Consider the following 7,467-nt stretch of genomic DNA (forward strand, 5'->3'; position numbering starts at 1 on the left):
GAGATAAAAAAAAAAAATTTGAGACACAAAGCAAGAAGACACCTTGCCCATGGTGCACATGACCTGCCAGCAAGCAGAGGCAGAACTGTGGCCAAGATCCAGGCAGGCGGCTCAGGCACAAGGCCTCCATGGCTCTGCTACACCATCAGGACAAGCTAAATATCACACCCTAGCGGTGAGGATGGTAACGAGGTGGCTCCTGAAGAGGACGAGGGAGGTCTCAACACAAATCCTTCCGCAACTTTAGGGGTTTGAGTGGTTCAGTCCCACTAGCACCTGTGGCACTTGAGAATTTTTGAGAGAAGTAAAATCCCAAAGAGTAGGTTCACTGATTCACTGGGTCAGTCATTCCTTCATTGTATACTTCAGTGCAGGGTCCTTTACCTTTCTGGAAGCACACAACAGTCAGGCACACAACCCACAATGAAGCCGAATATGGAAGCCATATGAGAGACATGATTAATTCACCGTAAAAATGGAGAGGAAAAGGTAGCTAATTCCAAATGGTGAAACTGAGGAAGGGCTTGGATGAGATAACACCGTGACCAGGATCTTGAAGGAGAAAATAGCATTCAAAAAGGAACATCTCTACGCCCCAAGCAGTTTGGAGGAAGGCTCAGCTAGGGGTGGGGACAGTGCTATGGTTGGAGCACAAGGGGCCATGGGGGCCAGAGGCTGCAGCAGGTGAACGTAGAAGATGAGCCTAGGGATGGAGCACAGGATCCTACAGAAGAGCGCTCTGGTGTCGTGCTGTACTATGTGGACTTCTTTACAAGACACAGAAGGTTTCGGAAGAGAAGAACTACATGCTCTTTGCTGGTGCTTTAGGAAAATCAATTTACCAGTACTGGTAGGATGATTACAGATTGAAGGAAGAGCAATCTGTCCTTTAATTGAGGACAGATCAGTTAAAAAAAGTCTTCTATCTATGCAGGCAAGAACCGAGGGGGGGAAAACTGACATGGACCTTAGAGACATTTTCAGAGAGAGGTTTTGAGTCCAAGACCATCTGAGAGTAGGGGGATTATATGTAAAATGTACTCATTAATAGCAGTATGTATTTTCAATGGGACCCATAATCCCCACCCTACCCCCTTCCAATTGAGATTCATTGCTCTGAAGATAGTTAGGTTGAGTGAGGTGTTGGATTCTAAAGGAAATACAAGAAGCAGACTCTGGGTATGATGAATTTAACGTGTCAGAGATCAGGGTCAATAAATTTAGCCAGTGGGGGCAAGATATGGATCCACAGCTCTGAAAACATGGCTAGATTAGAAGGCCAGGGGATATCTTTTTGAGACAGTGATGGAAAGAATGAGTTGAGCACCCCGGGGGCCATGCTACACAAGTGTTATGTACAGAACAGACAGAAGACATGCCAGAATGGGGAGTTTAGAGGGTGTAAGGTGGAGGGTGAATTAAAAGGAGCAACAAGGGATCCAGTATACTGGAAATCAAGGAACAAGAGAGATTCAAGGAGGAAGTAATAGTCAACAACATCAAACGCTCTGGAAAGACCAAACATGATGAATCTGTATGTATGAGGTCAGTGATTAACACTGAGAGGGAGGTGGGGTAGAGCCAAATTTGTAATGGACAGTGAGGGAGCAACACTCATCTTGCCATAAAGGACAAGTCAGTTTGCAAGAGTTCCAAGGAGGAAAAAACAACAGCTGTTACTCTAGTTCGGCTTTCTCCAAGGATTTATAAGAACAGTAGAGTGGCCCCTTCCTCTGCAGTGCAGACTGACTGTGTTCCATGTGAAACAGCAAACATAGCAGAAGGCCAAACACATGCTGGGTATAACCAGGCAACCAAGAGAATCCAGCTTCAGCCAGAAAATGGGTACGCTATTTCAGACATTAACATTACCTGGGTTTCTGATTCCTAGCAACCCCACCCACTCTAGTATAAAGTATGTGTAGAGAAAAGCACAGAAGATGGGGGGGGGGGGGGGGGGGGAAGGAGACACCAAGTGATAGGAATGGGAGTTGAGAACGCAGGGAACGGCTATAAAAGAGAAAAAAAGAATAGAGAAGAGAAAGGAAACGGAATTTAACACTTAAAGTAAGGAGGTAAACTAGTTAAAAAAAAAAAAAAAAATCCTGTGACAAAAATGTGAATTTTTGCCACTTCTGTAATAAAACCCAAATTCAAAAATGTAACATCTTGGGGTATAGTAATTAAAATGTGTATCTTTATTTTAAAAGTCAGTGTAAACACTACATGCTTATATCTGATTATACTTAGTGGCATTCATCATGAACAATTTTAGCTAATGCATATCTGAATATTTCTACAGCTTTTTAAAAATACTGGCTTTGTGCATTAAAATTTACATCAGATAGACATATAACACTCAACACTTTTTATCCTTCTTACTCGACTTAACTCTGTAACTAAAATTTCCTGCAACCAAAAATGCCTAAACTGCAAGTAAATGAAGCATTAACCCAAACATGGTAAGCCTCCTGAGACCAGCTCTTTTCTCCTCCAACAAATACTGGTCTCAGCTTTTACACTTTCCCACAGTGTCAGGCTACATAAGCTATTCTAATTTCCTCCTTTTCAGAAGACAAAACGGTCAAGAAAGAATATAATGAGTGTTTCAAGTAATGATCAGCTCATCATTAAAGGAAAACCAGGAGCTTTCTAGGGGCAACTAAAACATTATGGACCTACTCTGACTTCTTAGTTGAGGAATGTTTTCAATTTTTGATCATTCCAAATTTACATTCAGACACTCCCATTCATTCACTTACTCACTTGGCCTCCTGGAGGGAGAAACAGAGGACGAAGACAGGAAAAAAGAAGCTACTGTTTACTAATACCAACCAAGGTATAAATAATGTAGGAATTATCCTGTATATGATCTCATTTAATCTTTAGTATATTACACGGTAGCCATCCCGAACCTTATTTTCCAGAAGAAGAAACAGATTCAGCTATGTTAATTGTTTGTCCCAAGTAAAAAAAGGTATGAACTGGAGGGGCAGAAATCCACATTCCAGTCTGTATGACCCTATAGTTACTAGCCTCTGGTTATGACCCAACACTGCCTCAAGCAAAATTTCCAAAACTAAGTAGCACAGCACAAGGGAGAGGATCAATAAGAGGTCAGGAGTCATATGCAGGCATATCTCCACACTCAATCTCCAAACCATCTCTTCCCTCTAATCAACCATTACACATGAAGTACTCATACCAGAAAAAGGTAAGTGCTTTATTTAAAGCAGACCTGATAGATACAAATCATTTCAAATGACAGATTAAACACAGTAATTCAAGCATAGGGACCTAAAGATACCAATCTCGGCAAGGGAACATTAAAGGGTTTGTAATAATTATACTCCGCAAAAAATCTCAACTACTGGATGTGAGCCACAATTAGAGTGACTTTTGTGTACAGAGAGATCGAACAGTAAGATCTGCTGAAGATTTTACTACAATCCTTGTTGTATGTTCTGGCTCCATGGAAAAGATATGGGCAAGACAGAGCAATTTGAGCCATGTTTCCATTAAATCTCTGCCTCTTTTTGTTCTGTAATGAGTTAGTGTATTACAAAAGACTAGCAGGCCCTTTACATGGAAAGAAAAAAATCATATGGAAGGGAGAAATGACTAGGAGGCCAAGATAAGCCTTGGTAATACATTTCCCAATGTCTCCCACTAAAAAGGTGGTAAGTAGGAATAGGGTAAAGGATTCTTTCTAGGATTTAGAAAAACTTATCAATAATGTTACCTAATTTTCATTCCTTCTAAGATTCTAGAAACACATTCTTTCCTTGCATGCTTCTGTCTCTTTAGACTATATTTTGAAAAATCAGTAAGGTTATGGGAATTCTCATCTAAAATTCTGTTAACTAAACCAGAATCCTCCTTTTATAGAACAATGAAACCAAAAAAGTTGAAAAAGTCATCCTGTGTCCCCCCCCCCAAAAAACAGAGTATGGATCGACCGATTTTGGTTCATGCTCCATGAACCAAATCTATGTCCAAAACAAGATTCTAGATATTCCTATATAAATTCAAAATTCCAAACTCCAATATAGACTTTAGGCTAATACTTCCAAACTACCTGAAAAACATGTGAAAGCAGCCCCTACTGCATATCTCACAGAATGGAGTCTAGCAAATACAGAACAAACCTATTTTCAAAATCCAAGGGGACTTTATTAAAAAGCAAAAGAGCAGAGAGATTGTTCTAAAGATTAAAAATCTAAAAAGACAGTAAAACCCAGGCACCTGGGTGGCTCAGTAGCTTGAGCATCCGTATCTGGATTTCAGGTCAGGTCATGATACCAGGGTCATGGGAGAGATCACTCCTCCTCCCCCTACACCCCTCTCTGTCAGGCTCCACACTGAGGGTAGAGCCTACTTAAGCCTCTCTCTCTCTCTATCCCCCTCTCTGCCTTTCCCAGGCTCATGTGTGCTCTCTCTAAAGTAATTTTTTTTTTTAGTTTTCCAAAAATAAAATAAAGTAGGGGTGCCTGGGTGTCTCAGTCAGTTAAGCATCTCACCCTTGGTTTCGGTCAGATTTCATCAGGTCATGATTTCTCGGTTCATGAGTCCAAGCCCCACATGGAGCCACACTGGGCTCTTTGCTGACAGTTCAGAGCCTTCTTGGGATTCTTGGTCTCTCCTCCTCTCTCTCTGTCCCTCCCCAGCTCACTCGCTCTCACTCACGCTCTCTCTCACTCTCTCTCAAAATAGATAAACTTAAAAAACAAGGTCATAAATAAATAAAGACCCTAAAACTAAATGCAAGGTGTGACCAGCGATTGCAAGCCACATCAAAAAAATTAAAAGGGTATTAAAATTAAAAGGGAAATTGCAAAATTTTAATGCAGACAGTGTATTTTAAAATATTTTGCTTCAACATTAATCTCGACTGATAATAGCACTGTGATTGGGCAGGAGAATATCTTTGTTTTCAGGAAATATGCTGAAGCAGTTAAGGGCAAAGCATTCGTCACACTGACTATAATTTCAAACAGGTCCACCGAACATATTGGGGATGGGGGGGGAATGTGAAACAGGTGAACAATATGTGAGTTGAGATGAAATCTATTTGAACCATTATTTCAATTTGTCTGTAGGTTTAGCATCTTTAAAAATCATATTAGAAAATGGGATGCCTGGGTGGCTTAGTGGGTTAAGCGACTGACTCCTCATTTCATCTCAGGTCGTGATCTCACAGTTCCTGAGATGGAGTCCCATGCTGGGCTCTGCACTGACAGTGCAAACCTGCTTGGGACTCTCTCTCTCTCTCACCCTCTCTCTGCCCCTCCCCTGCTTGCTCTCCTTGTCTAAATAAATAAATAAATAAATAAATAAATATTTAAAAAATAATACGAGAAGAAAAAACAATCATCTTTAGTTAAAAAAAAATGAAAAAAAAACACATTTTTTAAAACATTGTGGTGGTCAAGAAACACAAACACATCCCAGGATGTCGTCCCGTATTCAAAATAAATTTGGGGTTTGTAAAGGCTAAAACAATGTTATTAAAAGAGCTTCCCTACATTTAATAGGACCTTCCAATGAAGCAGCAAGATAATTATGGTTATAAAGTCTCCTGTGGCTTTTATGAAATAAGAGACTTGCTATAAAAATCAGCAGAAAAAAAATTATGCAGGTTAACCTCTCGGTGATTTGAACAGTAATAAAGTTATGGGCTGTTTTTTAGCTGCTCTTTTCATCAAAGCTATTACACTTTTTTCGTGACTAAACGTGTACTATTTCCCTCTCTGAATGTTAAGTTAAGACCAGCGTGAACGAGTCCCAACTTGAGATTGGCATGATACGCTTTAGGACACATACGTAAAGGCTGCCTCACGCTAACTTCTTCATTACTAGACTTAGTCTGTATCACTGGCCAGAGCTTCTAAATAGTACCATCTGACTGTTATGTTACTAAGGGAGGGGAAAGCCTATGCCATATGGCCCCAGCCCAGCTCCAGAAGAGAAAGGGTCGCTTACCTCAAGTGGACAACGGGGACCCCAGCTCCCTTCCTCCTCTGTGAGCTTTTTATAAAAATCCCATGTGCAAAGTCAAGGTATCTCATCGTTACAGGGAAAACTTGAGGTCCTTACACAGGAAAAAGATTTTTCTTTAACATAAAAAGTTAATGTTGTTAGTTGGCCCTAATAGGACAAAGTCAACCTGGGTAAAAATGTATTAAAACTTAAGGTAGATAACAGAACTGCCTTTAGGCCTTTAACAGACACTTAGGAAGTATTTGTCCAGATAAAATCCCTAATATGATTGCACACACATGACTGGAAAGTTGGGACGATAATCCCCAGAATGTGCAAAGAAGGCCTTTGCTCAACACATTTTTAAGGAGGCTACAAGGGATACACTCTCTTTGAATTGATGCTGTTAAGACTTGGCAGCTGGTTATTTTTATAGTTGGATTGATTTCATATCATTGATTACTTAAGTCTCACAGCAACAAATGGCAATGAACTCAACCCAAGAAGGGCAAATCTCTCCAACTAAAAGGTCTCCAAGTGTAACCTTTCTCCACAGGACGCAGTAAACTTGCTTTAAATGTAAAAAAGCAAAAATCCACGGAGAAGTATAAACTGGCATAAAGCAGAGTCAAACCTAATGCAGGACTGACTATTTCTAAATCTGGCAAAATCTTTTAAGATTGAGCCACTATTAGGTTGCCTAATTTTTGTTCACAGACTTTCCCTAGGGCGGTCTACTCATCTATAACTTAATCCACCCTAAAGAGAATGGAATGGAGAACCATTTAAATTGTAGTTGTCTGTTTTTGTTTGTTTAGGAACAGGCAATAGAAGAAACAGAATTTTGAATTTTTGACAATTCAACTACTAATATTATTTATTTATTTGAGAGACAGAGACAGAGCGTGAGCAGGGGAGGGGCAGACAGAGGGAGACACAGAATCTTTGGCAGACTCCAGGCTCTGAGCTGTCAACACAGAGCCCGATTTTACAGGGCTTGAACTCACAAACTGCGGGGATCCAACTCAAAAACCTTAAGATCACGACCTGAGCCAAAGTCTGCCGCTTAACTGACTGAGCCACCCAGGTGCCCTCAACTATTAGTATTTAAATTAAACACATTTTTGTTTTTCTGTACTAACACAGAAAGAAAACCAATTAGAACATGCACATATACATACATATATATATATATATATATATATATATATATATATACACACACACACACACACAGATATATATACATGTAGATATATAGTTTAAAATAATAAAACTTAAAAATAAATTAGTACATAAAGTTACTATACAAATTAGTACATAAATATATATATTTTAAAATAAAATTTAAAATAAAATATATTATATATATATATAAATAATTTCCTTAAGGTGTAAGTAAACACTAATATCTATTATTGACATATGACTTCAAAAAGATTGCACATTTAATATTTTCATTTATCTTCACCCATGATAGTAACAGGT

The 7,467-nt window shown here is 39.3% G+C and overlaps 1 protein-coding gene across 15 annotated transcripts in view; it reads right to left on the reverse strand.

Annotated features, from left to right (window-relative positions):
- MED12L (mediator complex subunit 12L) overlaps positions 1-7,467 on the reverse strand; it is a 333,571-nt gene that overhangs the window by 104,057 nt on the left and 222,047 nt on the right. The gene's annotated exons all lie outside the window — the stretch shown is intronic.

The sequence above is a fragment of the Panthera onca genome, chromosome C2 (genome assembly GCF_046562875.1).
Source record: "Panthera onca isolate mPanOnc1 chromosome C2, mPanOnc1 haplotype 2, whole genome shotgun sequence".
Classification (NCBI taxonomy): Eukaryota; Metazoa; Chordata; class Mammalia; order Carnivora; family Felidae; genus Panthera; species Panthera onca.